Below are 10519 nucleotides of genomic sequence, written 5' to 3' on the forward strand. Positions count from 1 at the left end.
TCTGTGTTCTGGGGGTTCTTTGTTTTTTTGAAAAAAAAAGCTTGTAAACAAACCATGACTTGTAGACAAATATTTACAGACAGATCAGTAATTAGTGTTGAGTTGTGAATACGGGGGCGAGGGGTGGGAAGTACAGCCAGTTGAATTCCTGTTTTTCTGTTTGATGCCGACACTATTTCATAAGAACAGACTTTAAACAGGAAATACTTTTTCAGTGTGTTTCCCTCGTGTGTTAATTTTGACCTTCTAATGTAACATGTTTCTTTTTTTCTCAATTCCAAAAATCTTCCTAAAGAATAAAGGATACTGTTCTCAAAACAGAAGGGCTAGAGTAGCAAAATAAGCGTGTACCTATATTTACCTGCTATTACTGAGACATGATCTGTCTTGCATAGGAATACACTTCCTGGAACACTAAAAAAAGTTTCCTTCCAGAAACCGTACTTTTTATCACATTTAGAAAACAAATCTAGAAACCTCACATGCTTGTTGGCCTTACTTCCTTAAGTTTATGGAAAGATAAGCATATGTTAAATGAAGAGAAAACTTGGCAGATACAAGCTGACTAATTATGGAATTGGGGGTAGTTCAGAACTTCTGTAAGGCTACACAAATGTCTCTGTAGGTAGTCAAGTCTGACATGAAACTGCATTGTTTTCAGAAAGCTAAAGCTGGAACGTGTCAGCTTTCATAGGCACAAAAGTTCTTCTTTTGGTTGAATGATGTCTTCGTATAATTCACTTCACAAAGTACAGTGGTCAATCTGAGAGGTCCTGAATAGGTATCATATGTTTTTTTCACTGTTCATGAATATGTTCATGGCAGTTTGCACTGTGGGTGTACCTTGTCTTAGTGTCTGTACTCACCACTGGAGGTCAGGCTTAGGAAACAAGCTGTCTTGATTTCTTGATGGTGCCTTACTACCTTACCGTCAGATCTTTAATTTGAGCTTTTGTCTTTTTTTCTTCTCTGCCACCTCGTGCCTCCCTCTCCACGCCGCCCTGAGGTGTCGTTGCCTTGTACTCTCTTCTCTGAAGATGCTGGCAAAGGCATGTGAGGTCCTGAATAAAACGTTGATCATATGCTACAGGTTTTAACAAGAAGGCTGCATTTTCCTCATACAGCTGTTTTGCTAAATCCAGTTTATCTGTGTTTGTATTTACCTTCAAGCCCAGAGCAGTCTCCATTTCCAAGGCGTTGCTGCCATTTAACCTGGAGATCTTTATAGAGTCTGCTAGCTGGATGTTCTGCAGAACCTGGACAACAGTCTCTGGCACAGGAGCACAGATTTCCTGAAATTTAGCCAGTCAGGCTGTTCTAACACTTGGGATCCATACACAGCTTCCTACAATGTCTGTGGGCACTAGCAGTTTGCAAGTTTTAATCTTTGCAGGTTCCTCTGTATCAAATGTAAGGCTTGCTAGTGACCACTGGGGGTTTTCTTCTGAAATGCAGCTGTTACCCTGAGCTTGCAGGAGACTTTTTTTTTTTTTTTTTTTACTGTGAATAGCAAATTTCATAAGTATAATTTGCAGAGATTTGTTTTTTTTTCAGCAGCAGTGTTGATCTATTTTCAAACTTCCGATTGTGCCGTGCAAGCATATACTATGTTTCAGTTCAAGAAATTAAGGTGTCTTATACAGATTTATATTATATTGCTGCAAATGAGTTGGCATGTGGCTTTTTATTTGTTTTATTTTTTGAAGTTCCTGGCCTAGGTGGTAAAGAGCCTCAGAACCCGCAAGCCAGTGATTCTTCTCAGCCATTTCAACACACTGCACACAGTAGTGGGAAGAAGACTTGGGCAGAGCTAATCATATTTTTTTCTTTTTCTATCAAAATAGAATTGAAGAGTTGTTTTGTTAAATTTGAGAGGGGTGGGGTTTAGTTTGTACTTGTATTCAAGTAGTGTAACACTGTCACTTTCGGTCTAGGGGTCAGGGAAACTGTTTCATCTTCAGTCCTTTCACTGGGGCAGAATCAGAGCTTCTATCCTGTGCAACTGTAGCTAGTTCACCAAACATTTTGGTTGAACACCGTCTTCATTTTATCCCAGGAGACGTTCCAGCTTTAATCCTGAAGAGGCTTTCAGCCGTGGGAAGCATGGGTCTTTGTTTGTTTTAGCAAAGGGTGTTTGCTTTGGTGGATGATTCCCTTTCAAAATAAGAGCAAAACAAATCCAAATGGAAGAGAAGGAAAAAAAGTTTGGATATTTGTGTGTGCATTTCTCTGATGCTGAGCATTTAGCTGAGTTTGCCCTTTGCTTTCGTAGAGTCTCCTCTGTGAAAGAGCCTGGAAGGCAACAGTGGAGAGAGCAAATATGAAAAATGTGGCGGCAATACCAACATTAGCAATAGGAACTTGCATCTTGGAACAAATTTGGTTTTCTAAAATTAACTTGATGACCTTTCAACATTGAGTGTTTCTATATTTTACTTCCTAGAGTAGAGCAATAGGAAGGTGCATTCTGTCTGTACAGTGTGTGGGGCACACTGTTACAAACTAAGTTTCTGCCCTGCCCAAGATGCAGGCAGCAGAATGAGACTCTGAGAAGGTTAATGCTTCATGTAAATGATGTATCAAAAAGCAAGTTCTGACACTGAGCTGAGATTTCATAATATCAGCTGTGATGCATCTTTGCTTTTTCTGACTTTCTCTTTTTCTGGGACCACAGACACCTCATTCCTTTTTATCACTGTATTGGCTGTTGATGGCTACATGCAGTTTATAGCAGTGTAAATCTTATACTCTGTTGAGGTATCCAGGAAATGAAAAGGCTGTTCATATGGCTGGGTAGCTCAGAAGAAGGCTGTGTGTCGTGAAAGTGAGGCTTAAATTCTCATCTCAGTATTTTTGCTGGGCATTTAACTGAAATTTACTGTAGAAAATTGTAGGGTTATGCTAGAATTAAACTGTTACCCATCTGGTCCCTGATAAAATAGTTGTGCTGCTCTTCAGTTAGGTTTGTTTCTTGATGGTTGTGCTAATCTTAAATTGGTTTTTGTTTTTTATGCGTAGGGATAAGCATTTCATATAGAAAAATTTCCTGTATGTAACTGTGAAGACAATAGTCTGTTCCTCCATTTGTACACCAGTATGTGTCCCCTAGATGGCAGAAAAGGATCACTTTAGCAGTGCTAAACCTACATTAACTCATGTGCTCAGCATTGACCTGAGGGAATTTAAAAATACCTCAGTAAAACTAAGTTGTTGTGTATCACTAGCTAAATTGTGAGGACCATGCTTAGGTGAAATCGAGTAAGCACAGAGGGAGAGGAAAGTAGAACCACATTTTCTGTGGGAGGGAAACTGATCATGAGTTTTGAATAAATCTGAAACTTAGTTCTGTAGCTTCAAAGCATTTTGTGTTTATGATTTGTGGTTAGAATTATATGCCACACCTTTTATTGTTGTTCCATCTGAGAATGGAGACAAGAAAATTAATAAATTCCTGACATATTTAACTTTTATAATAAACTCTGTCTGCTGTCCATGACAAGAAAATAATTATTGAGCTTTGATTGCTTGGCAGTTGTTCCTCTGAGGCTCTGCAAAGTGGTATTACTGCTCCTCAGAAATTGCAAGGCAAATGCCTATAAGATTTGGGATCTATACAGTTTGGACTGTCAGTTGTACCTCTAAAACATATCTTGCCTTATGCTTAGCTGCAGTTATGATTTCTAGTCTTCCCTTTATACTTGTTACATATGAAGGCAAAGTTTAGGTAAAATGGCAGTTTCTTTGCAATGTTTAGATCCTCTTTAATGGTAAGCAGAGCTCAGGGTAGCAGTGGTCCCAATGTGCAGTACCACCAAGTCTCTTTCACTGCCCATGTCATTTCCGTTGCAGTTGCTGTAATGCATGTCTCCCGTGAAACACTGCTTAATTCTCAGTATTTTGTACAATTGGTGCTGAATTATGCAGTTTTAATCAGAATGAGTGAAATCAGAGACCTAAGGAATGTAGACTGGTACCAAGTGTTCCAAGCTTCATGAACATAAGTGAAATATCTGAAGCAGTTGTTCCCACAAGATTTTTCTTTCTCTAAAATTCAGCAAAGGGTAAGAGGAAAAACTAGATCAAATATTAAACTGTACTGCTGAAATACTGCTTCTTGCTGAGGGAATGTTGGAATGGAACAAGGAAGCACAGCACGGTGACATGTCGTGCTACCAGTTCATCAGTAGACATATGATTTGGAAAGCTGTATGCATGCATTTTAGATTTGATAATTCGTAATAAAAAAATGATGCAGTGCTGTTTGAGAGAACAGGATGCCAGCTTCTACCAAGGAGTGTCCTATTGATTACTTTGAAGACAGTAAAATATGGGCAATCTTCGATTGTAACTGAGGCTTTGTCAGTGGAAATTCTTGACAAGTCTTCATGATGACTTCTTTATATGGTGGTGAAATGAGGATCTTCAACTATGCTGCTTGTGCGAAATGGAACTTTAGATGAATGAATTAATAAGTACCTTTGTAGCCAGAAGGACTCTTTGGACATAGAAAGGACACCGCTTTTCTCTGCCTAACCCAGAGGAATTACTATACTACATCCACCCATCTAGTATCCATCTGTTTGATACTTAGAGCTGCCTTTTCTCTAATGGTTGATGAACAAAATCAAACTAATTTCAAAACAATTGTTCTCAATTTATTTGTAGTTTACAAGTTATTGCTTCTGGCCTGAAAAGAAGATTTATACAAAACATTGCCAGTCTGTTCCAAATACTAAAATAGTTGGAAAAATTTTGGTCTAATTATATTTTTTAGAGAGACACAAGCTATACATGTGAATGTGTTTATTCAATGTGTATGTGTAATGTCAGTATCCTTTCATGCACTTCACACCTTCCATAATACTTGGAACAAAGTATTTTCCCAGAACTGTTGGGCAGTATCAAAGGAGTTTCAAGATCAAGGGTGTGTAGTGAGGACAGAGAGGGACAATGGTGGAAGGAAGTGCAGGAAAGCAACAGCAGGGCTGGGTGTGGTCACTCAGTGACGGACAGTGCTGCACATGAAGAAGAAAATACCCTTTTCTTATTAATCTATTTCTGCCATTGCTTCTTGGTTTAAATTTCCTCAGTTCATCCTTTTCTGATCACTTCTTCCACTTCTCTCTTTGCACGTCCAGCAGAATTCAGGCTGGTTAGTTCTGTTACACCCTGTTTTATTAAAACTTGGAGTTTCTGCCAGGTAGAATGAATCCGGAAGCAGGAACTTAGTGCAAGACAATGGCAGTACAACCAAGACCTTGCAGTTGAAATGATCGACTAGAATTAGTGCTCCATTCACAGGCAGAAGCAGCGCTAGTTTGAGGAAGACAGCAAAACAGCTCTCCTCCTGTCTCTGCCAAATCTTTCCTTCATGACTTTGCAAAGCCCAGTGCCATCACATTTAATCATGGAACAGTATTCAATCCTCAGCTGGGCAGTGCATGGACAGAATTTGAAGTGATTTTTTGTAAAATACTTTGTTTTTTCCTTGTGTGCGTATTTCAATCTTACAGAAATGCAAATGGGAAGCTATAATTTTATTTATTTCATGGGTTTGTCTTTGTGTATTTCCCTTTAAACGGTTTAAAATAAATTTTTACGTTATGACTATTGACAAAGTATTACCTAATAATTAGCTTTTCATTTTTATGTCCACGATGAAAGTTACTGTTGGCCAAGCTTCATTACAGGTGGAATTGACTTGTATGTAGGGTCTCAAAGGGCTCATCCTCCATCCTGAAAAAGAAGTGATAAACTGTGGGGTGCCTTGGGGAGAGAGCAAAGTCTGTAAGGCTGTAATTTCTTTCATCTCTTCTCTGAGGATTTTCTTTGAAGTGATGAGCAAGAACTTCTTGAAACTCACTTTCGTATCTGTTTCTGCAGCACATCTTTTACAGCTAATTGCAGAAGTAACTTTTACATGCAAGTTGAGAGTTTAATGGCTAAAATTTAGATATCTATTGGAGTGGGTGGGAGCACCTGTGGCCCAGCTCGGCTATGCTCTGAGTTTGTAGGGTGACATCCCATTCTGCTCCCAAAGCTGCTCAGGCAAATGTACCAGCACAGGATTGTGTCAGAACCACATTTCAAGATCTAAATGTGCTTTTGAAGAAAGCTGTCCTGTAGGTCTCCACACCCTTATTGTGTAAGTGCAGCCTTTCTGTGGCTGGATTGTCCAGCCTTCAGCAGCTGCCTGCAAAGCCCTGTGCAGTGGCTTCTGTGCTACACGGTGACGTGTGGTGCACTCACTGCATCCACCAAGACTGAGGCGGATCTGCCTCCAGAAGTGACTTCAGTCTCGCTGCACAGTTTTTCCAGAAATGGCCACGATGACCAACGAAGACACTGGAAGCTGAAATTAAAGGTATTAAGATAAAATGTAATGAAAGTATTGGTTGAAATTGTAAGATGTAAACACTGACCTTTTGGAAATTAAATGAATAAAAAGGCACTGTTAGTCACAGGAAAATGTCTACTGAGTTATTTCAAACAATCATAGAAAACATGTTTCGAAAATAGTACTAAAACTGAGGCTTACTTAAGAAGATCTTGGTAACTAGCTAATACTGGTCAAAATGTTCTATGACAGTTTTAAGAAAAATAGGACCATTTTCTTTGCGAAACAAAATTCTTGTTTCTGACCTTGTTTTTCAAGATTACACTTTTTAAGCAGTGTTTTCACTGAATCATTTGAGTGACTATCACTTTTCCATCAGCTTTTCCCAGATCTCCTTGGAGGTTTTATTCCATTCTGTACACAACAGAACTGGAGCAGAAAGTTCATTAGTTTGACCAGAGTCAAAAAGGAAGTTGCTGTCAGATACTAGGCTTGGACATTTGTTATTCTAATCCCATGTTGAGAAAATGTTTTGGTTTTGGTCAAGCTTTAAAGTTTGAAAAAAATATATGTTCAATTGCCACCAATACTCAAGCCCTGATGTTGGGAAAAACTTTGAATGCATTTATAAAAAATGACATAACTAGAAATTTAGTATAGATTTCAGCTTAGTAAACTACAGTTTGAAGCTGCAGGAGCCAATTGAAAGAATAATACTTGTAGGAAAACATTTTTTTAATGAGATATATATATATAAATGTCTCTTACGTGTCAAGGAGATTGATGCAGAGACGTATTGTAGTCTATCCAGTGAATACTGAACAAAATTAGCAGTGATCCTACAAAGGCCCAAACACTGTTCTTAACCCTGCTTTTCCTCTTGGACTCACCATGTTTTAATACAAACTCTTAAATATTTTCACTTTGCTCTTTTATCAGTAAGTTGCAAGACAGCAGCTACTTGATAGAATCCATTTTCAGTTTAGTGGGAAATGTAATATACTTCTGCTCTGGAGGAAACTTGGGAAGTAATTACTGTAGAATTAAATCCTATTGCTTCTGTGAAAAGAAAAGCAATATAGGAAATGTCTGGGGACTTTCAGTAGGATACATAACCCAACAGTGCTCATTCTTCTTTATAGAACTATCTAAATTAGGAGTTAATGAACAAAACATCAGACTGTTTGCAATTCCATACGCTGATTCTCTGCAAGTGTTGCAGACAGTTTCTTTTGCTTCTTATGAGTCTTTTTATCTTTTTGCTTTGCTTTTTAGCTGCAGTGAAAATGGGATCTTACGTCGACATCAATTGTGTATACCTGAACAATAAGAAATAAAATTCAGTACCTTCTTAATTCAGTTGCTGGTCTGATTGTCTCTTCTGTGCAGTCAAGACTGTTTCTGTTAGTATCTGTATAGATTCATAAATATTTGGAGGAAAAAGAAAAAAAAACAAAAAAACAACAAAACAAGGTTACCTATGTATGAGTTGAAATAAGGAGAGGGCAAAAGTACTCTCATCTAAGGCCAGACCATTTTTACCATTTTGTGAATCTGTGTCTGCCTTCTGCTGTGTGACTAATTTAAAAGCTTCATTGGGAGAGAAAGGAATTTGAGGTTTCTGATTGTGCTGAACAACCACTAGACAAGGGGCCCATGTGTGAGCCGTGGGCTTTACATTCCAACCTTTTTCTTTTGAGTTGTTGTTCTATTGACTTCTTGTCAGCTGGGATTTTTCAGCACTGAACACAAACTCTCCAAGATTCCTGGCAGAGACTGTTGGTGACAGAGTAGTAAACCATGGCATACTGCTGTGCGCTGCTTTAGTTCTACCAGAATTTCTGGCTTAAGCCAAACACCTACAGATTATCCCAAGTAATTATGAAGCTAGACACAGTTTAAGGTTAAAAGTTGTCCAATACCCTTACAATGCAACAAGTTAAAAATTAGCCATTGAACCTATAAGTCTAATATGTGTACTCATGAATTCAGAGTTATGGAAAAAATACTTGAAAAATTCATAAATATTTGATTGCTTTGAAAAACAGATGTAAGTAGCTTTATTTTCAAAGCCTAGTACTAGAATCAGAGAGAATTTTAATATTGCTAAAATCATGCTTAAATGCCATTGGAACATCAGGCAAAAGAGATCTAACTTAGGCTAGTAAATTTATTTTATTTCAAAGGAAGAGAGCAATAAAACCCTTGAAGCAGGCATTACCTGAAGGTAATTGACTGCATCTATGAGTTAAATGTTCCAAGAAAAAGAGAAGACTGCTTCTAGCTGACAAGGTCAATTATACCCTCACTATGTCCTTTTTGGGTGCTACTGACATTCTGAACACATCTGAAAGTGTTAAATAAAACATTTGAGTGCAGAATAATGTTTATTTTTAAATAAAATGCCTATTAACTATTTTTAAAAACACAAACACTAAGGGAATTTCCATTGGAGTAATGCACAGAAATAGCACTAATCCTACAACTTCCAAGTAGTAATTACATACCTGTCATCACTTGTGCTTAGATTGAATATTTTAATAGGCTTTTTGCATTTTGTTTGGGTTTTTTTGGTAAGCGTTTTGTTTGTTTTTGTTTGTTTAAAAACATTGTCTGTAAAACAGCTTGTGTGATAGATGGAGTGGTTAAAGGCTGGTATACAGTGTTTGTATTTTGGCATCCCCGTAAGCGCTATTTCTATCGTAAGTGGAATCCTGATGAAGTAGAAAAAAATTAAATGTGTGTAGGCAAAGTCAGGCAGTGCTGAACCAAATAGGGAATTGGTAAAAGGTCAGTTCCCTGGTTCAGAAGCCAGGAGGCAGTGTTGTTTCTCTGGTTTGTTTCAGATGTCCAAGCTCAGCTGGTGAGTCCCACACACAAGAAAAGCTTCACCACTCTTGGTGCCTGAGGAGCATGAAGCACATGCACTCTCTCAGTCCTGCTCTCAGGATGTTCCATAAGGAACATCCTCAAACTCTTCCATAGCTCTTTTGGCTTGATGCTCCTCTTATGGGCTTCTCAATTCTGAAACACAGACCATGGCACATCTTTTACTCTATTTGAGACTTTTGTTTGTTTGTTTTCTCTCTTAGGTAATACTGTAGATAGATTGTACCTTCTCCCTTGGCTTAGTTTCTTGTTAATTTACTTCATAAACTTCTTCAGTTGGGAATAAAATCTTTATTATAACATTTGAGTTTCATCTGTTTTCCTGCAGCTTTTCTCTCAAGAGCAACAATTACTGTGTCCTGATAACACCAGATTGTTCATCTGTGTCCAATTTGAAATTAACATTCTGCTTTCTTTAAAATTGATGGCCCACTCACCTTTTACTGCAATGTTGTTCATTCCTTCTGGTATATTAGTAATGCTGTTGAACCCTGCTCATGCTGTTTATATACTCTGCCAGTGTTTGCATTTTCTTGTGAAATTATGGAATCCTCCATATTGTTTTAAGTGGTGGGCATATTCTTGGTTTGCGAGTCTACCACACAGTTTAATGTTCTGTGCAACTTTTTGGCTTGTTTTGACTCTGATGTTAACCTCTGCAAGTCCCCCTCTCGCATTTTTTGGATTTCTGTGGTTCTGTAGGTTACTCTGTACATCATAAACTTCATCTCTAGTTGAGTGATATTTGACTGGGAAATTTATTATTTAATTAAAGGGTAATTCTGAGTCTAGTTCTTTGACATTTTGTCCCACATTTTTTTAATCTGATCCCTTCCAGATTATCTTTAAAAATAATAAATTTATCTTTTTAATCTTTAGTTGGAGACTCCTTATGCCTTCACTTATTCTTCATACTGTCTATTTAAAAGTGTGCTTAAGCTATTTCAAAACTAGTCCTGTAGGTGTCTTCCTTTCTGCCCTGAACTCACTTCTGACAGCCAAAAATGGAAGTTCTGTTTCAAACCTTCTTCGTTGTCCTTTATGTTTCCAGAGCATTTCAGCTGTTAACAGGTATTCAGAGTATTTTCTTAGTTTTATGTGCTCCCCAATACCTTATTCAGTAGTAGTTCAAAAGCAGATGCTTGCTTTGCTGGTTGTCTTATGGAATGCAGAATGATGCTGCCTGTGTGGTGAAATGAGTAGGGGAAAGGGAGAAGGGATGAGTGGTGAAAGTGCCTTTAGTCTGCCCAGGCAAGGAAACGTGGGAGCCTGCTTGAGTTAGAGGGCACCCCT

The sequence above is a fragment of the Patagioenas fasciata genome, chromosome 2, assembly GCF_037038585.1.
Source record: "Patagioenas fasciata isolate bPatFas1 chromosome 2, bPatFas1.hap1, whole genome shotgun sequence".
Taxonomy (NCBI): Eukaryota; Metazoa; Chordata; class Aves; order Columbiformes; family Columbidae; genus Patagioenas; species Patagioenas fasciata.